Raw genomic sequence first — 25,336 nt, forward strand, 5'->3', positions numbered from 1 at the left:
AAGTAAATATTTCATCAGTTTGAACCCACACAGAACATAATAAAATACTGTATAAATACTAGTATTTATGGCATTAATTCACATTGGACAACACATTAAGGACTGAGATCCCACAGGAGAAGTAAGTACACAGTGACTCCTGTTGTTGACTTAACAATTTGACACTCTTGTTTATGGCGTCAGAAATCTCCCTAGGCTCTAGTCATGAGTTTCCAAGGCTATGGAAGCCTCTTGAGTTTGCTGACTTTGATCTTATTTAGACAAGGTCATAGTCAAAGTGGAAGTTCTCTCCTCCCTTCAGAGAAAGGTATCTCCTTCTTTGATGGCTCATTCTTTCTACTGGGATCTCACTCGCAGAGATCTTTCATTTAGGTCCTTTTTTTTTTTCCAGAGTGTCTTGGCTTTCCATTCCTAAAATACTCTCATGGGCTCTTCAGCCAGATCCGAGTGTCTTAACGGCTGATTCTGAGGCCAGAGTGCTGTTTAGGACATCTGCCATTCTATGAGTCTGCTGTGTATCCCACTTCCCATGTTGGATCGTTCTCTCCCTTTTTGATTCTACCAGTTAGTATTAGCAGACACTAGTCTTGTTTGTGTGATCCCTTTGACTCTTAGACCTATCATTATGATCAATTGGAGGCACCTCAAGAATTAAACACGCATGTGTGGGCATATAGGTTTCTTTTTGTGGATGGGGGAATGGAGAAGAAGGTAGGGTAGGAGTGAAATTTTAAGAAGGGAAGATCCAGAATAGGATAGTGAAGGGGAACACAACAGCCAAGATGGATTATGATCCCAACTCCAAGAAGCGGGCCCCCCAAACTTATGTCTCAGATTCCTTTTGCCTGGTGTAGAACCTTCTGTCAAAGATGCTTTGGCTATTTTTCTCTCAATACAAAAAGAAGTTTGTAAACAATAAGACTCCAAAAGAACATGGAGAAAGATCAACACATTATGTTTACACAAAGCAGGCCACCTAGCAGTCCCCAACTCAGAGACACAGTGAAGTCCTACAATTCCAGACAAATACAATAACTAAAGGGGGCAGTATCTTGGGGAGACATGAATCCGGGACATACTACAGGGCAGTTGTTATCAAAACAGCATGGTACTGGTACAGAAACAGATGGATAGACCAATGGAACAGAATAGAAACACCAGAAATCAATCCAAACATCTGCAGCTCACATTTTTCACACATAGGTTTGCATGCCCACACACATGTTGTATGTAATGGGCTTCACCTAGTCTGATGAGGGATGGTTCTGTTATGTGAAGCAGAAGATCGGTGTCTTAGGATAAGGAAACCCTAAACGTGGGTTCCTCTCTGGGACTTTCACCAAGCTTGGCCTCTCTTAACTTGTCTGCATCACCTTTTCCTGTTCATACTAATTTTCAATCTTTCAGAAGGAGGAGATCAAATCATGGGGCAACCCAATTAACACTTCATCGCTCATGAAACATTTTCAAGGTGGAGGGTGTTTCAAGAGGACATTATAGCAAAAAAGCCAGCTCTAATTGGCAAAATGACATAGTTCAATAGGCTGTATACTCCAAATAGTTGTTCTCCATAGTGATAAAAACAACAAAAGTCTTCCTGCTGTGCAGACCTGAAGATGCTGCACTCATCTCTGAGACAGCTCATGTACTGAAAACACAGTGCAGGAATGAGGCCTTCAATTAAAATATACAAGAATACAAAACCAGAAGTTCTTCACATACTGGGCAGTTCGAGATCACAATTTGTGCATGATATATACTCTACTCAGATATAGTCCCATAAATTTTGTTACATATAAACACATGCTTGCATTTATTTATTAGTCAAATGATTATAAACCAATGATGATGAACTCTGTACTGAGTTATACTTTAGAAATATACTGTATAAACACTCTCCCACTTATGCTGTCAAGAAGCTCATAGCCTATTGAGGCAGTCATATATATTTATAAATATATATGTATATATCACAAACTTATAATATAGTTATCCCATTATAAAGGGGTAACAAAATATGGGATTGAAGCCAATAACTTTGCCTAAGGAAAATTTCAGGATGTATTCTTAAAAATTTGAAATTAATCTGAGGACTTAATAAAAATATGACATGATAATATTATATTTTGAGTATTGGAAACAAGATATGCCAAAAGTTGAGGTCTTATAATAGCTTGCTATTTATGGGGAAGATTAATAGAGATGAAAAGCAGACTGTATACAAGAAGATGGTTAAAAGGTGAATGTGAGGAGGCAGGCAGGGTTAAATTATGAAGATCTCTGAATGCCATTTGGGATCTGTATTGTATTCATTCTCTTCAGGGTAAGGATAGACTCTAAAGGGAAGAGGTTGGTATTTAATAGCCCTGTACCCAAGACCTAGATGTCACACATCTAATAGTTTCTGAACATGGAAGAGTAGAGAGCTTATGAGATATATAAACTAAGGACCATCTGGAAGTCTTCTTCCCATAAAGTTTAACTGGCATAACATTGTTCAAAAACTGATTCCGGCCGGCGCCGTGGCTCAACAGGCTAATCCTCCGCCTTGCGGCCCCGGCACACCGGGTTCTAGTCCTGGTTGGGGCACCGATCCTGTCCCGGTTGCCCCTCTTCCAGGCCAGCTCTCTGCTGTGGCCAGGGAGTGCAGTGGAGGATGGCCCAAGTGTTTGGGCTCTGCACCCTAGGGGAGACCAGGATAAGCACCTGGCTCCTGCCATCGGAACAGCGCAGTGCGCCGGCCGCAGCGCGCTACCGCGGTGGCCATTGGAGGGTGAACCAACGGCAAAAGGAAGACCTTTCTCTCTGTCTCTCTCTCACTGTCCACTCTGCCTGTCAAAAAAAAAAAATTAAAAAAAAAAAAACAAACTGATTCCTATTTTTCAGTTGGTGGAAGTCTAAACCTGCACCAAGACTACAGTGAAGTCCCTGATACGCAAGGAAGAAGAGGAATCTTATATAGTTTTGGACTTGCCTACTTAAGTAATCGGCACAACCAAATTTTTCTCAGACTAACTATTCATAAATTAAGGAGCTTAGTTTAAGATTCTTCTAAGGATGTCATCAAGCAGCACCCAAAACTAAGCAGTTTACATATTTCCTCTTATCAGTCTTTTTCCCATTGCTGTTCTTCATTCCTTCTACTCTGATTGCTTAAAAATGATGCAAACGTTGTTCACTTCCTTAAATAGAATTCTCTCCCTCAATTTTGGCAAAAAGCTTTCATCAAACATGTGTTGAGCAGCTCTTGCTTTGTAATCTAAGCTGGGCAGAGAACGTTTAATAAAAACAAACCTGTTTCTACCCTGTAGGAGCTTACAATCTGTGAAGAAGATATTTTAATCAAATAATCACAGATATGTGGATTTTTATAAATGAACAGCACTGTCAATGAATGAACGTTATGCTTATGAGAGGGCCACGGGCATTTCTTCTAAGGATGCTCCAGCTGAGATCTGATGGTAAGTAGAAAATTAGGTGAAAGGTAGAGGCCTGAGATAAGAAGTCCTTTGGAGGGAGATGCTTGTTGACCTTGAAGAACTAAAGACAGAACTAGAGTCCACTTCCAAGTTGCCAAACCACAAATTAAGCTGTTTAGTAAACAAGGGCCTAGGCATGGCCAGATTTGCAGTTCTTATTGCAGAGTTCTTAGAAGAAATGCTTTGCTAAATATAATGTGGTAAGGGAAAGAAAAAATGTAAAGTATATAAAGTTTCACGCTAAAGGGTTAAATATTGCAAACTAGTCAAGAGGCCAGTGCTTCTGCAAAGGCAACTTTTACCTAAATATTTTACAGGATTTTTGGAGCTAGTGAGCCTTGTGGCAATCTGAGGAGACAACATTTTAGGCAGACAGATGGGAGCAAGTACACAAGTCTGGAGCAAGGGAGTTCCTAGGGGCTGTGGTTCAGATATTAGTTTGGATGTTCAATGTCCCCCAAAGGCCCAAGAGTTAAAGTTTTCATCCTCAGTGTCTTACGTTAATGGTACCAAGAGGGTGGATATGATGTTTGGAGGTGGAGGCTGTGTGAGATGATTGGATTGGATTGAGTCTTTAAGGTGGAACCCCAGAGGTAGCATCCTTGTGACTTTACAGGAAGATACACACAGACATACGTGCTCCCCCTTGCCAAACAATGGTCTGTGATGATTCAGCTCTGCCAGCAAGGATACCATCACCAGAGTTTGAACCAATGGGGTCCCTTTATATTGGACTGTGGACCCCCAAAACTATGAGCTAAAATAAACACCTTTCCTTTATAAGTAACTTACGTCATGTATTTCATTATAGTAACACAAAACTGACTACTAGCCAGCATTATTGGAGAAAGCAAAAGGAACGGAGGAAGCTGTGAGAGTTTGGGGAGACAAGTGTGAGGGTTGGCAGCCATCCATTCAGAGTGTCTCCTTCATTGATGGCAGGGCTGTGACTTTCCTCTGAGAAAGATGAGGAACTGTAGAGAGACTGAGTTAAGAAGGGACCTGAACTGAGTTGCATTTCAAAAAGATAACTTTCTCTATTTTTCAAGGGCCAGAGTTGTATAATTACAAGGGACCTCTTAAAGTATACTCTGAAGAAACTTTCTGTCTCCGTTTGAACAGAAAACAACAAGATGCCTTTTCATTTGGAAGGAAGGAAAAATAATCCCTGGTGAGCAATTGGCTAAATCATAAATCAGCAGGAATAAGATGGCCTCTCAAGGCAAAAGAGGTGCAGGAAAATGCAAGAGCTCTTGTTTTATTGTAAACGTCACTACCTGCAATTGACTTCACTGGTACTCAGAAAAGCAGTTGGTGAATGAAAGAGTGAAAATGTGTAAGAATAGATGCAGGTGAATTATGTGCACTGAGCAGGTTTGTCCACACCTGGAGTGAGGAAACTGAGCTAGAAGAAAAGAAGTTCCTGGTTGTCTCTCAAGGATCATTCATTTCATATTATTGCTTTTTGGATTTAGGGACATCTTTACTTTTTTATTGTATGGTTTTTAGATTTCTTTTTATTCATTTGAAACTCAAAGTTAGAGACAAAGAGAGAAAGATTTTCTACTCACTGGTTCATTTCTTAAGTGGCTACAACAGCCAGGATTGGCTCAGGCTGAAGCCAAGATCCTGGGACTCCATCCAGGTCTCCCACAAGGGTGGCAGGAATCCAAGTACTTGAAGCGTCCTCCACTGTTCTCCAAGGTGTGTTAACAGGGAGCTGGATGAGAAGTGGAACAACCAGACTCAAACCAACATTCCAGTATGGGATGCAGGCATTACAGGCAATGGTTTAATCTGGTGTATGGCTTTGCTCCACACCCCCCCCCCCCCCCCCCCCGCCAGCCCTGTGTTTAGGGCTCTCTTTTAGATGAGTACATTTGCATTGCTGTTGCTGTGAAGGTGTTGCAGCAGTGAGTAGTAGACCTGAATTGTTAAAATCAACAACACACTTAGCCACTCATTTAATTTCAAACACAGTTTTTTCTGCTTTTTAAGATGGTGAATGGGGGAAATGTTATCTGATTTATTGGGATGGGAAATTGGCAGAAGGTAATTTAATAGAGAGAAATGCCTTGCTCAGAAATAATGTGCTCTGAGGTGCTATTCTGGAAGACTGGAGAACATTATGTCTTGGGCTCACAGTGGTACCAATGTAAAAGACACCCTTACAATTGAATCTGGGGAATCTTAAATCATTTTAGCAATATTCATTGCAGGGCACCTGCCCTGTTGTGCCTTGACTCTGTCAGGTATAAAACCTCAAAAAATTTTGTCCTGGTTTTATAATATTTTGGTTAGGACTAAAAATGAAGCATAAATTTAAATACCAAAGTTGGATTGAATGTTCAACATAGGGAATTGTCTCCTGAATTATGTATTACATAATGAAGTGCACTCTTGGTGTAATTAAAGTTCCCTAATTCACAGATATATGTCACTTTTCACGTCATTGAACACTCAAGGGCCTCTAAATGAACTAAAACCAGACAGTTGTGATTTTCCTTACAACTCTTTTCCATTGGCCTTTATGGGAAAGCTAGTCTGACAAGGTATTTGAAGGACTCCTGCAAATGTTAAAACCTGCTTATTGTTGATAAAGGAATTTTAGAAATCATACCGTATCGTGGGGCTGGAAAAAAGAAAAACCAGGGTATTAAATCAATGCTTAGTAAAAATTACCTATTAATTCGTCTCATAAAACTCACAACCCACATATTGGGAGATAACATTTTTAATCATCAAAAAGTGAATTAGATAAGCAAACTTTAACCTTTCATCAGTCACATAAAGCATTGACATATCAATTTTACTATCAAACTGTGTGATTCAAGATCACAATGTAATGATGTAATGTTTGTACTTGTATGCTCTAAAAATCAGTTTTGTTTTCACTTTTAATTGCTGATTAATTGTTCTTATATCAGCATGGTTGATTTTAAAACTGTGAATAATGAAGTAGCTCCATGATAAAAACAAAGGTGAAATATGGAGATAAGAAAAAGTAATCTATCCCAAAGAGATAATTATACTTTCAAGCATAGTAATCCTCAAAAAGTGACCACTGTGGAGTCTGATAAAGATTTGGGTCACCCAAGTTCTGACAAATTCTTATTCAGCTACAAAATTTGTTGCCATCATAAAGGAAAATTCTCCTGACAGAATTTCTCAGCTACCAAAACGGCATCATCATCACCTCCACTGAGCTCTTTCAGTCTTTAGGAAAATAGAAAAGATTTTTGAAGTACACATTGTTCTAGAGAAACCTTTTTTGAGCATTCTTAAAGCATTCATTTATTCATTCAAGATTTACTGAACATTGACCACAAACCAGGTGTTGAGTTGTGATAAGGTATCAAGGTAAGCATGACACAGACACTGGCCCCAGAGAGCTCACCATCTCACCGTCTCACAGAGATAGAAAAAATTAAATGCAAAGTAACAGAAGAAACTCTGGGAGAAGAGACTAGTTCTGCTTGGACTGATGGAGGAATTGGAGAAGAGCTTCAAGAAGGAGCTTAAAGATAACCAAAATTTTGGGTGCTGGAAGAGTCTTTTCAAAAATTGCTTATTTATTTAGAAAGGCAGAAAAATAGAGACAGCCAGACAGAGATCTTCCTTCTGCTGGTTCATTCTCCAAATGCCCGCAATAATGGAGTGTGTTGTCAGGCCAACTCCAGGATCTAGGAACTCAGTCAAGATCTCCCACCTAAGGTCAGTGCTGCTGTTATGCTCTGGATTAAGGCTGCTGCCTGCAGCACCGGCATCCCATATGGACGTTGGTTCAAGTCCTGGCTGCTCCACTTCCGATCCAGTTCTCTGCTATGGCCTGGGAAAGCAATGGAAGATGGCCCAAGTCCTTGGGCCCCTGAATTTGTGTGAAGAGCCAGAAGCTCTTGGCTTTGGATCGATGTAGCTCTGGCCATTCCAGCTATCTGGGGTTTGAACCAGTCGATGGAAGACCTCTCTTTCTCTAGTGAACCAGTGGATAGAAGAACTCTCTCACTCACTCACTCTCTCTCTCTGCCTCTCTGTAACTCTGCATTTCAAATGGATGAATAAATCTTAAAAACAAAAAAATCTCCCACCTAGGTGGCAGGGATCCAAGTATTTGAGCCATCACTGATGCTTTCTAGGATACATATTAACAGGAAGATGGAATTGGAAGTAGGACTTGAGCCCTGGCACTTGGATATGGAATGCAAATATACCAGGCAGCATCTTAATCACTCCACCAAAGAAGAGTCTTAAAACAGGGCTAAAACAGGGCATTGAACCTTATATCTGGAAAAGGCTTTCTCAAAGACCACCATGTTTGCATTCTTTAATTCACAGATGATGACAGTGTGGGTTAGAAAGAGACAACATGATTAGGTACCTTTCCCCCAGACAACTGCTACTCATTCTTCTGCTCTTAATTTAAATCTCACTTTGCAACTAGAAGCAAATCTGGAATACCTTTAAGCTAAGTAACTGTCCCTGCTCTGGGCTCCATAGTTCCCCTGTTCTTCTATTGTCGTACCTGTCCTTCACAATAATGTATTGCTGGTGTTCTGTCTTCCTGCTGCCCTAAAAGTTCTGAGAGTGCAATAATATCTCTCACTGTGGTCAGTCTACTGCTAAAAGATATTTGTTTAATTAACTGATTAATTAAAGTCAAATACTGACCTTAATCCAAACTTTCAACTTGAAAATTCTTTGAGTGCTGTTCCTACTGAGTTCTGTTTATTACTGAAATAAAATATCTGAAAAATTTGAGTCACCATCGGAGACAATTGTGTTTTCGAATATACCATGAAGTATCCATTTACCATAACTTAAATAGTGAGAATCATAGGCATCATTTCCACGTGATTCTACGTAAGATGTTTTTCCTTAACTGAGTGCTAAAATTGATATAGAAGTCAAAATTATAATGTTTAAAAGAACTGTTTTATGATAGATTTTCAGGTACCTTTCTGTCTCTGTTGTCTATATTTCTGTTTAGAACTGAAATATAATCTTTATGAATCATTCCTCGTACAATATCCCATGTAGGTGCAAAAGGCAAGGAGAGAATGAAGAAAATAAATACAGGATTTCCAGAATTATGTAAACTTGGAAACTTATCTAGGACCTCTTGGGGACTCATTCCTATATGACTAAAAAAGGTTTATTGAACATAAAAGTAATCAGTAGTTTCTTATCTTCAGTAACAAAAATGTAATGCTGTAAATCGGCATTTAAGTAAAATCCAAGTCCATATTCTTAACTGATGATGGTACTAGAACAATTTCAGTAAACTATACAAGCTTAGCTGCCCTTCTTGCTGCTGAAAAATGAATGTTCCTTGATGCTCTATACTTAATCCTCCCTGGTGAGGTCTCTCTTTATTTCTGTTGGAATGTTATCAAAAAGTATCTTTGGCATCATTCTCTTGAATTTTTTCATGACATTTCAGAGGCAGAAAATCTAAAACTGAATTAAAACATTTAATAATTTTCAGTTAAATAAATACTGTCTCTTTCCAAAACAGTTTTTCTGGTTGATGTCTCTACTTTTGTAAATGAAATAATCATTTTCATAGTTACAAAACTTTGAATCCATTCTAGTACCTTTTTCTGTTCTTTCCTTACTTCTCTATATTACCAGGCTTTATGGATTCTTCTGAGATTTTTCTTTATTTGAAGATTTTATTTATTTATTTGGAAGGCAGAGTGACACATAGTTTCACACAGAGAGAGAGAGAAAGAAAGAGAGAGAGAGGAGGAGAGAGAGCCCTTCCATTCATTGGTTCTCTTATTTACCAAATGCTTGCCACAGATGAGCCAGGATCCAGGAATTCCATCTGGGTCTCCCATATGGGTGGTTGGGGCCTAAGTACTTGAGACATCACCAGCTGCTCACTATGATCTGCATTAGCAAGAAGCTAATATGGAAATTAAAAAAAAAAAAGTCTGATGGTTGGAATACTACACAGTGGTAAAAAATAAAATCCTGTTGATTGCAACAAAATGGATACAACTGGAAAACATTATACTTAGTGAAATAAGCCAGACCCCAAAAGCCAAATACCATATATTCCCCCTGATCTGTGGTAACTGAATACCTAAAAGATAATCTTTTTTTTTATAAAAATGGTTTTATTATAGTGAAATTTTAAAACCATTAGAATATATTTTAAAAATTAAAGATAAGATAGCAAAGGAAGGGAGGGAGGAAGAAAAAAATCTCATTTTACAAATTTCAGTACTTTAGTTATAAATAGGACAAAGCATGATTAATAAAAATTAACTAATTTTTCTGGCATAAGACTCTGCCTTTGCAAACTATTTTATTTTATTATTTTTTTATTAAACTTTTATTTAATGAATATAAATTTCCAAAGTACAGCTTATGGGTTACAATGGCTTCCCCCCTCCCATAACTTCCCTCCCGCCCACAACCCTCCCCTTTCCCACTCCCTTTCCCCTTCCATTCATGTAAAGATTCATTTTCAATTCTCTTTGTATACAGAAGATCAGTTTAGTATATATTAGGTAAAGATTTCAACATTTTTCCCATATAGCAACATAAAGTGAAAAAACTACCATTGGATTACTAATTATAGCATTAAATAGCAATGTACAGCACATTAAAGACAGAGAACCTACATAATTTTTTTTCAAATTAATTAATTTTCTATGCCATTTCCATTTTAACACCAGGTTGTTTTTTTTTTTTTCATTTCCAATTCTCTTTATATACAGAAGATCACTTCAGTATATAATTAGTAAAGACCTCATCAGTTTGTGCCCACACAGAAACGCAAAGTATAAAAATACTGTTTCAGTACTAGTTATAGCATCACTTGGCTTTAGACGACACATTAGGGACAGATCCCACATGGGGTGTAAGTACACAGTGACTCCTGTTGCTGACTTAACAATTTGACACTCCTGTTCATGGCGTCAGTAATCTCCCTAGGCTCTAGTCATGAGTTGCCAGGGCTATGGAAGCCTTTAGAGTTCGCTGACTTTGATCTTATTCCGATAGGGTCATAGTCAAAGTGGAAGTTCTCTCCTCCCTTCGGAGAAGGGTACCTCCTTCTTTGATGGCCCCGTTCTTTCCACTGGGATCTCACTCACAGAGATCATTCATTTAGGTCTTTTTTTTTTTTTCTATGATATCTTGGCTTTCCATACCTGCTATACTCTCATGGGCTCTTCCGCCAGATCCGAATGCCTTGAGGGCTGATTCTGAGGCCAGAGTGTTGTTTAGGACATCTGCCATTCTATGAGTCTGCTGTATATCCCACTTCCCATGTTGGATAGAAAGAAAGAAAGAAAGATAATCTTTAGAAGTGAAATTGACACTTTGAGATGTGATGACTTTGAACAGCTCTTGTCTAGACTGTTGAGGAACAGATTTTTTATGTATATACTATTTGTCAAATTCTTTACTTAGTGCAGGGTTAATCTTATGTGTATAAATTTAATTGAAAATATATCTCAGTAAAAAATAAGAATGGGAATAGGAAAGGGAGGGGGAAGAATGGTGGGAAGAATCACTATATTCTTAAATTTGTATAGATGGAATGCATGAATGACATTTGTATCCCCTAAATAAAAGGTTCTTAGGTAAAAAGAAAAATCAGATGGTTAAGAGATGACTTGTTTAATAATAGATTATGCAGGTGCATTTTTGTTTCTGATGTCTAATATTGAGAACTGAAATGTAATTTTTATGAATAATTCTTTCTACTCTATCCCATGTTGGTACAAAAGGAAGGAGAAGCATGATACAGAAGCAGATGCAGGACTCAATCCCAGGCACTCCAATATAGGATGTGGGGTCCCAAGTGGCCACTTAACACATTGCACTACAAAGCCTGCCCCTCCTGGAATAACTCTTGACCTCTCCTTCCATTAGTTTCCCTACCACTGTTTATAGGTCCTGTTACCAGCACCCTAGGCTATTATTCAAACCTCTCATGATGTCCACTCCTCCCCAGCACACAAATGCCAAATTAATCCTTCAAAAGTGAAGTTCGTATCATGTCACTTTCTTTTGCTAGGAAACCCTCAGCTTTTCCTGGCATGATGGACAGAATATAATCTCTTTAACAGCTTCTTCAGGGTCTTTCATGCACTGGCCACAGTCAGTCTGCAGCAGCACGTGCCGCTTGCAGCTCCTGTGGAGCATCAGACTCAGCCACTGTTCTCAAACACACCATGGTCTGGCTGCTGAGCACTTCCTAATGCAGCCTTTTCTCCTCTGGAAACATATCAGGCTGCTACTTTGTTCAATACTCTCTTCAAACATGTTAGCTACTCCTAGCTCATGAAAATTACTGTTAGAAATCAGATGCCTGCAATGCTCAGAAGATGCTTTCCAGAAAAAAGTTAAAATTTTCATAATATTACTGTGATACAGTTATCACTTTGCTAATTTCACAGTTTATTTAATCAGTTGGGCAACATTGCTTCTGCACCTAATGCATACAAGGCATGTTACTAATTCCTGGGAATATAAAATATTTGCAATCATGGTATTTGCCCTGAATTAAGATACTTGAAAGGGACTGAATGACTTGGACTAAAATTAGTAAGTGGAGGAATTGGAATTTGAACTCAGGTTTTTCTGAACGCAAGGATTTGCCTGTTCTTTTACAAGAGTAGAGTGATTTGGGACTATAAATGAAAAGAGCTTTGTGTAATTACTTCCCAAGTATTTTTGCTATTTTATGCCCAAAGTTGACAATCACCACATCAAAAATATATATCAAAAACATATATATCAAAGTTGCTCTGTTGTTCTCTATGATTAGTTTATAATGATAATTAGTTTATAATGATAATTTTTTCTCCTCTAAGAAGGAGAGAAAGTCCCACTAGTTAGTTTGATGGTGATTTGTGGTAGACAATTTATGTATGTTATCTTTCCATTCTTACAACAATCACTACAGAAAGACATTTTTATATGAATTTACAAGTCAAAGAATAGAGACCCAGCTGGCAACAGTCAGAGATGGAATTTGGACCTAGTCTGTGTTTCCAGAATCCACACAGCCTTCTTGTCTGTATTAGAATGCAGAACCTTAAAGGCAGAAATCATATTTTTCCTCTTATCCCCTATAGTATTAACACAATGTTTTACATGGAATATGCTCTCCACATACATTTGTCTAAGGAATGAAGAACCAAAGCAGACCAAAAAACATTTCTTTGTTCAGGGAAATCAAATGAGCATCAATGTATAAAGCCCTTGAAGAATAAATAAGCCATCTGAAATTATAATGTCAGACACATGATTACATTTCACAGTTTTTCACAATTTGCACATTCCTATTGATCCATGAAATAATTTAATTACATAGATTATTGCATTACGATATAGTTTGGTATTGCCATTTTCCCCAGCATGTTGTTGGAGGGAGATAAACTCTTTCTGAGAAAGGAAATATATTACAGAAGACTCTAAATAAAGATGAAAGGATTTGCATTCAACTCTTCCATCCCCAGGATAGTACTGGCCAGTTCCCTCCAGCATGTTTTAATGATTTTGTCCAGAGCCGTTTAGAATATTCCAAATATAGGCGCTCCAATCAATTCCCAAGGAACACTATGAAGAAATTTAGATATTTTAATGGAAAACTGTTCTGGCTAATTCTTACCATTCTTTTGGTGCATATTCTAATAGTAATCCTCATTACAACATGAAGGAAATCAGAACTTTAAAAATGCTTAATGCGATTCATATTTAGCATTTTATGATTTTATTACATGATAATAATTATGTGATTAGCATGACAAAAACTATCACCATTCTCAATCTTATTTCAAGATCAATTTATTGAAATACAATACTAACAATCACCATTCTATCTAAATAGTAGTGTAAAATTATTCATTTGAATTCATTCTCAATAATCCTTTATCATTTTTGAACTGTGGTTTCTTGACACATGCAGTTGTTATAGTCTTTTAGTACTAAATATCGCACTTTGTGTAGCTTTTTTTTTTTTTTCGTATTTTAAGAAACATCTTTGTGGGGCCAAGGTTGTGGCTCAATAGGTTAATCTGCCACCTGTGATACCAGTATCCCATATAGATGCCTGTTTGAGTCCTAACTGTTCCACTTCTGACCTAGCTCCCCACTAACATGCCTAGAAAAGCAGAAGATGGCTCAAGTGCTTGGGCCCCTGCATCCATGTGGGAGACCTGGGTGAAGTTCCTGGCTCCAGGCTTCATCCTGGCCCAGCTCTGGCCATTGCAGCCATTTGGGGAATGAACCAGTAGATGGAAGATATCTCTCTCGCACTCATTCTCTCCCTCTCTCTCTATAACTCTGCCTGTCAAATAACTAAATATTTTAAAAGTATTTTTGTATTTAATTTTTAGCACTTCTTGTTGGATTTTCTGATTTCAATTTGTAGAAACATGATCAGGTTACTTCAGGTATTGAGGGCTATAAGGACCAACAGGGAAATAAAGAATAGGAAACTATCTTAACTTTGTAGGGGGAAGTCACAGAAAACGCAGATTTCAAAATTTGCATGTTGATTTAACATAATATTGACAGTGCAGTCAAAGTGGTTTATTTAGTTTTTATTATTATTATTTGACAGGTAGAGTTATAGACCGTGAGAGAGAGAGAGAGAGAGAGAGAGAGAGAGAGAGAGACAAAGAGAAAGGTCTTCCTTCCGTTGGTTCACTCCCCAAATTGCTACCACGGCTGGCGCTGGGCTGATCCGAAGCCAGGAGCCAGGTGCCCCTTCCTGGTCTCCCATGCGGGTGCAGGCACCCAAGCACCTGGGCCATCCTCCACTGCCCTCCCGGCCAGGCCACAGCAGAGAGCTGGACTGGAAGAGGAGCAACCGGGACTAGAACCCGGTGCCCATATGGGATGCCTGCGCCACAGGTGGAGGATTAACCAAGTGAGCCACGGCACCAGCCCCGTATTTAGTTTTCCCTTAATAGTTGTGATGGGGGTATGGTAGACTCTTATGTTTGTCTCCATGACTTTCTATTTTTGGATTTCCTTTTTTCTCTCCTCTGAACTTCTTGGTTCCCCCTGGAACCAAGTTTCTCTCCTCTGAACTTTTTGGTTGCTCCAGACTTCCATATTAGTCTTCTTTTTGTGTTTCTTTTGACTTCATCCTGTCTTATTGCTTGTGAGCTTTTCTGTGCCCATGAGTATCAGCAGTGGTGATATGTGTCGATTCTATGTAAGTCATGAATCACCAACACAGATGCAGGGATAAAGAAACAGCTTCCAACTTCTGGCACAGGATGAGGCTGGGGGTATGTCAAGTCTTCAAGGGCTTTATACATTGATGCTCCCCTTCCCTAAGTATGGTTAAGCATTTTTTTTTAATGAAAAAATATGAAAGTAAAATCTGTGAGAAGTTGCATGATTTATTCTCAACCACTTTGTTGTTGGAGGCAGACTCATTTAGCACACAATTTTACTGAAGCTTACATTTAATGACTCTACAACTACCTCACTTAGCAAAACTGTGCTATGCAAACTTAGTTGATTTAACTTAATTTTGTCTGTGACCCTAATAAGATATTCATCTTTCTCATCTGGAAGTTCTTTATTTATAAAATGGCAACCTCAAAGATATGCTAAATGAGATGATGGATATAAAACCATTGATAGAGAGTTAAGGGGCAAATGTTTTTGTAACTATCATTAGTCTCTGTAGTAGCTGAAATATTTGCAGATTTGTATATTTTGTCCAAAATCGTTTATCACTCTCTTCTTTTTAATTCCCTCTGTTATTTTCATTTTTGAAGATGTACTCCCATTTCCAAAACTTCTTTTAGATTGTTAGCAGTGATGGCAAAGATGATGAAGCTGAAGATGATGAGACAGCTAAGATTTATTGAACAGTTATCTGCTAAGAGCTTTTAATTTTATAAAATGTCTTTAGTCTGTGTACTATTTTTACTTTCATTTACAGATGAGGACATTGAGGATTGGAGAGTTTAAATGTCAAAGGATTGCAATACCCAAATCAGTCTGACTTCAGCTCCAGAAGTTGAAATTGGGTATTTGCTGAGGTGTTAATTATTTTTCTCCACCATAAAAAAAATTTAAATTTACTATTTGAGAAACAGAAAGAGAGAGAGAGAGAGAGAGAGAGAGGGAGCGCATTCCTGTCTACTGATTCACTTTCCAAATGCTGTCAACAACCAGGGCTGGACAGAGCCAGAAGGTGAGAATTCAATCCAAGGCTCCAGTGTGGGTGGTAGGAACCCAATTACTTGAGCCATCACCTGATGTCTCTTGAGGTATGCATTAACAGAAGCCTGGAGTCAGGAGCCAGAGCCAGGACTCAACTCACGCTCTCTGATGTGTATGTGTCTTACCCACTAGGGTAAATGACCATTCCCTCCTTTACCATTTTTATAATAGAATTTAGTTATGCAGGCTGATCTGTGTATATTATCACTATAGCTACAGTGATTGTTCTAAGAGGTACCCGACCAATTAATCAATGTTTTGTTCTTTAATAAAAAAAGATTTATTCATTTATTTGAAAGGCAGAGCTACAGAGAGGCAGAGGCAGAGAGAGAGAAAGAGGTCTTCCATCTGCTGGTTCATTCCCCAAATGGAAACAATGGTTGGATCTTGGCCCATCTGAAGCCAGCAGCCTGGAGGCTGGAACTTCTTCCAGGTCTCCCACACAGGTGCAGGGGCCCAAGGGCGTGGGCCATCTTCTACTGCTTTCCTAGGCCATGGCAGAGAACTGGATCGGAAGTGGAGCAGCATCCATATGGGATGCTGGTACCTCAGGCAGCAGCTTTACTTACTAAGCCACAGTGCCAGCCTTATAGTTTTGTTCTTAATTTATTTTTTATTTTGTTTTTACAAAGACCTGGAGAGCAAAGTAGTATTCTTCTAGTTGCTAAACTTTGAGTATATTGAACTCCAAAACTGTAAGTGGCCATGTTCCCACTTTGAATATCAGACTGAGAGTTAACTGATAGCAGAGGAAGTGGGATAAATTAGGAAAAGTCAGTCCTGATGTTCTTGCACATTGAGTTTGATTGTTACAAAGGCTTTGGATAGGATACGGTTTAGTAAGAAAAAGCATCAAGCATTTTTTAAAGCTAATTCAGATTCTGCTGGCTATTAAAATACTATACCCCTTAATATAAAGAAAAACATAATGTAAGATTACATTAGTTATAAAATGAGAAAATAATCATAATAAAGAAATAGTCAGGCTAGTGCCATGATGCAGCAAGTTTATCTTTTCCCTGCAGTGCTGGCATCTCTTATGGCTGCCAGTTTGAATCCCAGCTGCTGCACTTCCCAACCAGCTACCAGCTAATAGTGCCTGGGAAAGCAGCAGAAGATGGCCCAAGTGCTTGGGCCCCTGCCACCCATGTGGGAGACCTGGAGGAAGAGTCTGGTTCCTGACTTCAGCCTGGCCCAGCCCTGGCCATTATGGCCATTTTGGGGGTGAACCAGTGAATGGGATATCTCTCTGTGTCTCTCCCTCTCTGTCCGTAACTCCGCCTTTCAAATGAATAATCTTAAAAAAGAGGAAAAAATAAAAAGTGTACTTTAAAAAAAGAAATAGGGCAAAAGTTAAAGTTAGAAATATAGAAAATATTTAATGGGAAATTTTAAGACTTGCAGTATATAAAAATGATGACTTAATAATGATCAATTTTAGGAATTAAAATCTATGATTTAAAAATTAATAGATTTAATAACATAATAAAATTGTTAGCCTATTTTATGGTGATTATGGCTGGTACTAAACTTCTATCTATCCATTTGTTCATTTATTTATGCTAATTTACCAGCTAAAAGTTCTATGTCTTGACATTGTGGCTCTTCTATTAACTAGAGTATAAAAATGAACACGATGCAGTTCCTTTCCTCGTGGAACTCACAGTCCAGTCATGGAAACAGATCACTGTATTCTGTGGGAAAACTAGTACTTTAGAATCAATAAGGACTACGTGATTGCCACTGAAAATTATAACCTAAAGTCAAGGAAAATCTTTAAAGCACAACATGAAAAATAAAACTTCTAAGTGCAAAGAGGATTAATAGTTTTGACTCTATAAAATCAATAAATAAAGTCACAACCAGGATGAACATTTAATCTAGTGGTTAAGATGCTGGTTATATTCCTAGCCTCAGCTCCTGACTCCAGCATTCTGTTCATGGAAACCCTACGCAACAACCATGATGTTCCAACTTACTGTGTTCCTGACACACATGTAGGAGACCTGGATGGCCCTCATGACTGCAAACTTCTGCCTTGGCTTGGTCCCAGACATTGCAAACATTTAGGGCTGATGGGAACTCTCTCTGTTTCTCTTTGTCCCTATTTCTCTCTGTTTTTGCTTTGCTTACTCTATCTCTCAAATTAAAAAAAAAAAAAAAAGCAAAAGCAAACAACATTCCAGAAAATGTTTACCACACAAATGGCCAGTGTACATCATATATAAGGAACTTTCACACATTATTAAGAAATTAACAATAAAATGGGTCAAAGACCTACATAACATTGTTCAAAGAAAAAAAAAAAACGCCAATAAACAGGGGGAAAAATCACAATGCCGCATACAATAGAATAACATGAATTAAAAGAAAATAAATAGTTTTAAAATATAAGGTTGGGCCCTGTTCCTGCATGGGAGACCAAGAGGAAGCACCTGGCTCCTGGCTTCGGCACAGGCACCAGCTGTAGCAGCCATTTTGGGGGTGAATCAATGGAAGGAAGACCTTTCTCTCTGTCTCTCTCTTTCTCTCTCTCTCACTAACTCTGCCTGTCAAAAAATATATATATATAAAAAGATTGAACCCTTCCACCCTTTTTGTGAAGATAAGAATATAAAACAGAAGCTTCACAAGCATTTTCATCACTGAACTAAGCTTTATGGAGGCCAACTTGGAAAAAGATATCAAAATTAGAGATGTAAATCAGCAAGTATTTTTGTATTTGACCTGCATATACTTAAATTCAAAGCTGATAATTATAATGTAGTAATATAATATTGAGACTACCAAATATATATTACTAGAGAATGAGTTAATGCTACAAAGCTATTAGTGTACACACACTTAAGTAGGCGTGCATATGGACTATGTACCAACATACTGACAGCAGCCACCTCTGGCAAGTGGTTAGGTACATAGAAGAGATTGAAAACCTTGATTTTCACTTAGACACATTGCATAACTTTGTCCAATTTTAAAAGCAGTGAGGCAGATTTAATCAAATAATATGAAATGAAAAAGTTTTCAAATAAAAATCATTGGAAAGAGGAGGCATCATGTGACTTTCCTATGAAGATGATGTCATTTCCTTTAGCTTTCTAGTAAGCAAATACCAAGTCATTAAATAAAAACTCAGATACATCCTGTAAAGTGAACAAGTTATTTTAAAGATATCAGTGGAGAAAGTTTATAGTGAACCAAGAGGATGGATGACAGGGGTCAAAAATGGTCCAGAAAATAGGAGACAATGAAAACAAGAGCCATTGTTTGAAATTTAATGTAATGCTATTGGTGTTTCACACCATCATCACTCAAACACCTCTTGCTTTTCTTTTTAAATTTGTATTTATTTATTTGAGAAGCAGAGTAATGAGAGAAACAGAGAGAGAGACACACACACACACAGACACACAAAGAGAAAGAGAGTACATTCTTGTTCCTTGATTCACTTCCAAATGCCAGTAATGGCTGTGACTGGGTTGGACTGAAACTAGGAACTAATAACTGAATTTAGATCTCCCACATGGGTAGTAGGAACCCAATTACTTGAGTCATCACTGCCTCCAAAGGAGAACTTTAGCTGGAAGATGGAGTTAGAAGCTGGGGCTGGGTATTAAACCCAGGTATGTCTGATATGTAACACAAGGGTCTTAACTACTAGGCTTGGGTTTGCTTTTGTTTTTTTTTTTGTTTTTTTTTTTTTTCCTTTTCGGCATTTTTTCTAGAATCTTTCCACTTAAGATTGCTTTAATATTTAAATTTTGATATAGAATTTCTCATATATATATTCTACTTTGATTTTTACACTTGGAATCAGAATCTATGTATTATAGAAGAACCAATTCTTCAGGTCATCTAATCATTCCCTTCTTCCCTTTTCTATCCTACAGTCTATCATTTGGTGTCATCTGTTTCTAAATGACTTATTTTTTAATTTTTTTTTTATTTTTTGACAGGCAGAGTGGACAGTGAGAGAGAGAGAGAGAGACAGAGAGAAAGGTCTTCCTTTGCCATTGGTTCACCCTCCAATGGCCACCGCAGCCGGCGCGCTGGGGCCAGCGCACCGCTCCGATCCGAAGGCAGGAGCCAGGTGCTTCTCCTGGTCTCCCATGCAGCTGCTGCGGCCAGTGCACCGCGCTGATCCGAAGGCAGGAGCCAGATGCTTCTCCTGGTCTCCCATGGGGTGCAGGGCCCAAGGACTTGGGCCATCCTCCACTGCACTCCCTGGCCATAGCAGAGAGCTGGACTGGAAGAGGAGCAACCGGGACAGAACCGGCACCCCAACCGGGAATAACAACCTGGGTGCCGGTGCTGCAGAAGGAGGATTAACCAAGTGAGCCACAAGGCCGACCCCTTATACCATTCTTTATCATATTTGTAACTTCTTTGTGTCTTTATATTATTTGAACATTTTAAGGTGGGCATTTCATTTTTTTCTCCTTATGTCATCATTTCTTGATTTAACTCATAAAATATTCCTTTCTAATTAAATTAGCACTGTAACATTATGTAAATCATAGTAATTTTTCTAGAAAAATTAAATGTTAAATTAATTTTATTGTGCATAAACAACATCAGTTTAAGAATGTTCAAGTATAAATGCAGATTTCCAAAACCTTGTGTACTTCTTGGTAATATTTTGTTTTTGAAATGGGGTAGTCATTGAAAAAGAAGGGGTTCTCCACATTCTGACACATGCTTTAAAATTCATGGCCATTGGCCGGCGCCACAGCTCAATAGGCTAATCCTCTGCCTGCGGCGCCGGCACACTGGGTTCTAGTCCTGGTCGGGGCGCCAGATTCTGGTTCTAGTCCCGGTCGGGGTGCCGGATTCTGTCCCGGTTGCCCCTCTTCCAGGCCAGTTCTCTGCTATGGCCCGGGAGTGCAGTGGAGGATGGCCCAAGTGCTTGGGCCCTGCACCCCATGGGAGACCTGGAGAAGCACTAGCTCCTGCCTTCGGATTGGAGCGGTGCGCTGGCCCTAGCGCACCGGCTGCGGTGGCCATTGGAGGGTGAACCAATGGCAAAGGAAGACCTTTCTCTCTGTCTCTCTCTCTCTCTTTCTCTCACTGTCCACTCTGCCTGTCAAAAAAAAAAAAAATCATGGACATTTCTCATACCTTAAAAGGCATTTTATGGGCTGTGTAAGAGAAAATTGGGGGATGGGAGACAGTCTCAGTAGGTTCTGCATTAGCTCATTAAATACTAAAATACCATTTCTATTTTACATAATTTAACATGGCAAACTATAAAAAAGGTGAAACTGGCAACCCCTAGGCGAGCGTTTTAAAACATCCTCATTTAGATGCTAATTTTGATTCTAAGTGTATGACTGGCTTAAAAAAGCCATTAACAACAGGGCCAGATTACTTAAAAGGGATTATTAGGCAAATATGTAAGGGTGTTCAGATACCAAGTGGTCCCTTTTATGACCAAACACAACTACCTCAAGTAAAAAGAGATAAAGGTTTGTTTTAAAATCAAAGAGAGACATCATATAACACATTTGAAAAAAACAGACAAATAGATAGTATTCACCCCAAACATAAACCGTGGAGCTGAAAAATAAGACAACATTTCCCTAGTGCAGGAGGACCATAGGTTACTGCAACATCCAAAGGATTTGGAAATATAGGATACGGTTGGCAGGGAGGGCCTCATGGGGTGGTGGAGGGAACTAAAAGGAAAAAAAAAATCTGTATAATAATTTTATACTCTGGCCTTTGTGTTAATAAAGTCCACTATGACAGTAAAAGTGAGACCCGGAAAATAACAGACAATGGGAGAGTATGTTATCTTTAGGTGAAATTGGACTCATGACTAGCAAAAATGATTATATAATAATATCAACATGAAACTTGTCAGACAAAAGAGATACACATAAATGTATAATTACTTGTAGACACCTGAGCAGCAGATGATCGTGTAAGTACATCACCATCCCGCAATGCTGACCTGGCCTTGAATATTATTCACTGCCAAGCTCATGCATGTTTCTCAGAGGAAAGAAGATGACAAAGGAAGTTTGATCAGTAGAGCTAAAACATGCAAACCTCTGAAAACAGTCATATTTTATCTTTGAACTTATTAAATAATTTTTTATATCTCATAATTAGCATCCCTGTGTTTAGCTTCTTATAGCTTGATATTCTTCTCCAGGAGCATTTTAGATTAATTTTCCTGAATGGCTCCCTCATTTGGCTATTGCCAATTGATTAGTAGTTTTACACAGCTTACATGAATATGAACAGTGTATGGAAGAAAAATAATTTTCTCTCTACCCTTCATAATTGTTAGTTGGGACAGACTCCTGTAACAAAAGATTAATAGCAGAAATGCAACATACATTTGTTAACATGTATGAAGATATTTCAAGAAGTACATGGGGAATGGGCATTATGAAAACAATAGAGTACTCCCCAGATCTGTTTGGAGGAGATGCTGTGGAACCCCCCAAACTGAGTCTGCTGTACCAGTGCAGAGAAAGCCAATCACTGACACTAGGGTATTGGAAGAAAAGAGGTATTTATTGAGAAGCACAGGGCAAGTAGCTGGATGGCAGATTCCTATAGATGGAAGTTGGGGCTGAGAGGGACATGCTCCACTCTTATCCAGATTTCTGGTTGGTCTACCATGCTGGTGGCTCTTCTTCGATTGATGGGCAATATTGTGTCTTTCAAGGAATTTTGATAATGGCAAAGTGGGATACAGCCATCTGGGCACTACATGCAGCTGGTGGTTATTGTTGCTCAGGGCCTGGGGTTCTTTGGAAAAAAGTTCCTCATGATGCCCCTATGGGGTACCAGAGCTTCAGGCAATGGCTTTACCTGCTGCACCACAGGGCCAACACCTCGATGCCTTTTGAATTCTTGCCTTCTGACACTGGCTTTGACCTTGACTGCAATGCTGAGGGGGGTTGGCATGAGCAGGTACCCTGGCCTTGTAGAAGAGGACACTGTGAGGGCCGGCACTGTGGCGTAGTGGGCTAGGCTCCCTGTGAAGTGCCAGTGTACCCTATGGGAGCCAGTTCATGTCCCGGCTGTTCCTCTTCTGTTCCAGCTCTCTGCTATGGGCTGGGAAAGCATTGGCCCAGGTGCTTTGGCCCCTGTGCCTGCATGGGGGACCCAGAGGAGGCTCCTGGGTCCTGACATCAGATCAATTCAGCTCCCACTATTGTGGCTGTTTGGGAAGAGGACTAGCAGATAGAGGACCTCTCTCTCTCTCTCTCTCTCTCTCTCTGTAACTCTACTTTTCAAATAAATAAAAATCCCCCCAAAAAGTTTCTATCTGTTCTTTTTTTGTTAATATAATATTTATATGAGAAATAAAAAAAAGAAGTTCCTCAAGCTAAGATGTTACCGATTTGCTTATTAATACTTCTAAAATTAATAAGCTGTGTGGGTTCTTGCCATGAATTCAGAGAAGAATTCTGAATACTGGCTCAAATAGACCAGACAACATGGTAAGCTTTTTAAGCTTTTTATTCAGTGAAATAAATGCATAGGAGAGTGAGGGCTCTAACTAAAGGAGGAAGTGAAGTCTGGAAATTAAGTTGGAATCCATATCAAGCAGAAAGCAGGCCAACAGCTACATGCAGCAAGCGTTTAGTTTTAAGCAGTTGCCAGCAGCTTATCACGGGCAGTGAAGTGTATATAGAGAATGAAGGTGGCCGGGAGGGCATGCACCTGGAGGGCGTGAGACAACAAGGGCTACAGAGGTACATAATGGCAAAAAGGGAAAAAGGGCCAGGCCCACTGTGATTCAGGCCTTTTAGCAACTTCCATATGGGGGTGTTCACATAGCCTGATTGGTAGGTGGGCATACAGGTGGGGTCAGGTAGGGGCATGAGATCACACAAAGGCATAGTGAAGGCGTGGTCTTCCAGATCACAAATCTAATCAATTTTATCCTAACTGCCTACACCAAAGAGACAACTCAAGATGTGTTCACAGTGGAAATAAATGACCTCATGAGTCCAGTGATTACCACACCCTCAATTCAGTGAGCTAATTTTAAGGAAGAAGTTGATTTACAATCACAAGTCAGTACAAGTTTAAGATAATGGAGGGAGCTCGGGAGAATGTGGAAGACTATAGGCCCTGGTTATTTCTAGTGTCTGCATCCCAGGCATTGTAGGGCTGTCTCAAAAAACACTATCATGAGTTTCAGTTATTTTCAAGCCAAAATAAACTTTTGATCTTTTAATTCCATTTTCACAAAATTTATGAAGTATCATTGCATCTCTCATGTAAACCTAGCTATAGCTAACACCCATAGGAAAATGAGCAATCTTGGGCCGGCGCCGCAGCTCACTAGGCTAATCCTCCACCTGCAGTGCTGCCAATTCGGGTTCTAGTCCCAGTTGGGGCACTGGATTCTGTCCTGGTTGCTCCTCTTCCAGTCCAGCTCTCTGCTGTAGCGAGGGAAGGCAGTTGAGCATGGCCAAAGTGCTTGGGCCCTGCACCTACATGGGAGACCAGGAGGAAGCACCTGGCTCCTGGCTTTGGATCGGTGCAGTGCACCGGGGCGCAACGCACCAGCCGTAGCGGCCACTTGGGGGGTGAACCAACAGAAAAAGGAAGACCTTTCTCTCTGTCTCTCTCTCTCACTGTCCACTCTGCCTGTCAAAAAAAAAAAAAAAAAAGAGTCAATCTTAAGAGTTAAGTTTGAATTGAAATGTAATGTATAATCATCTGCTTCAGGTAAGGGGGGTGTTGGGAAGGCCAGGGGGGTGTTGGGAAGGCCAGGTTATAAGGATATGGCCAGGAAAGCACCAATAACAAAGATAAGTTTTTTTTTTTTAAATGTAGATTTAATTTGATGCCTACCCCATTGATAAAAGTCTCTGATGGTTTAATCATCCATCTCTTCCTGGTATACAGAGATACTCTTACAATGGAAATTTCCTTTCTATGCAAGGGTAACTTCTATTTTCAGAGCTTCTCCTTTGTCTGCAGCTTCTCAATATAATCAGTTCAAAATCATCCTTATTCCAAAGAAGTATATTTTGGCTGACCACAATCATAATTTGAGGTGGCACATTTTATTTCTTACACAGTAAAGAGCTGCAAACTATTTTCTTCTTATTCTCCTTTGTACTTTATAGAGGGCCTTGCCTTTTTGCTGCTTAATAAATTCTTGTTGGATGGATGAATGGATGGATGGGTGGATAGATGGATGCATGCATGTATGCATGGGCAGTTTTAGATTCTTCCTTACTGCCCACTGAATTTTAAAACAATATTCACCCTGACACCCAAGTTCCTTTGATCTTGCCAACATTCTTTTCTGTTACTTCAGACTACACACTATTCTCCAGCCAAAATGCATGACTCACTGTTTTCTAAATCCACCCCTCCCTTCCCTATTCATCTGTGTGTCTTGGCTCCTGCTGTGAACTCCATCTGGAATATCCTTTCTATGCTCCTCTATATCTGTCTCTCAAAATCCTATCTGCTTTCAAGTTCCATCATAAACATCAGCTTCTCCATTAAAGCTTCCTCTTGCCCAAGTGTGATATGTCTCTTCTTTCAACTTTCAATTTTCTGCTGCATCTTTCAACAATAATTCCTATAATTTTCTGTGTTTCCTTGCAGTCTTTCCATCACTTTAAAATCTCCAGCAGCTTATTTTTCTCTTCATATTA

Source organism: Lepus europaeus, chromosome 4, assembly GCF_033115175.1.
Source record: "Lepus europaeus isolate LE1 chromosome 4, mLepTim1.pri, whole genome shotgun sequence".
Classification (NCBI taxonomy): Eukaryota; Metazoa; Chordata; class Mammalia; order Lagomorpha; family Leporidae; genus Lepus; species Lepus europaeus.